This window comes from Mastomys coucha, unplaced genomic scaffold (assembly GCF_008632895.1).
Source record: "Mastomys coucha isolate ucsf_1 unplaced genomic scaffold, UCSF_Mcou_1 pScaffold21, whole genome shotgun sequence".
Classification (NCBI taxonomy): domain Eukaryota; kingdom Metazoa; phylum Chordata; class Mammalia; order Rodentia; family Muridae; genus Mastomys; species Mastomys coucha.
The window spans coordinates 132,796,250-132,796,723 of record NW_022196904.1 but is presented as its reverse complement, the minus strand read 5'-3'; positions in this window follow the sequence as shown (position 1 = coordinate 132,796,723).

The following is a 474-nucleotide window of genomic DNA, read 5'->3' as shown; positions in this document are numbered from 1 at the left end:
CCAACTTGCTTCTTGGTCATGATGTTTGTGCAGGAATAGAAACTCTGACTAAGACAAATTGGTACCAGAAGTGGGGTCATCATTTTTTCTAGAGATGCTAAGAGCAACCAACCAACAAAATCATTTTCTGATTTCTTCCCCATCTTGTAGAAAGCTTTGTACACTGAATCCCCTAATTCATCAAGATAATCAAGAGCATTAGCTTCTCTCTTGGTGGTGGGAGGGGCCAGGTGCAACAACTTATCTTTCACCTTAGAAGGAATATCTCTGCATGCCCCACACCACTGGACTCCTAAAAATTTCTACTACTGAGGTAGATGGTCCTTGAACTTTGGTTGTATTTATTTTCCATCCTCTGGTACTCATATGTGTTGCCAATGAGTCCAAAGTGGTTGCTACTTCCTGCTCATTTGATCCAATCAGCATAATGTCATCAATATAGTGCACCAATGTGATATTTTGTGGAAGAGACAA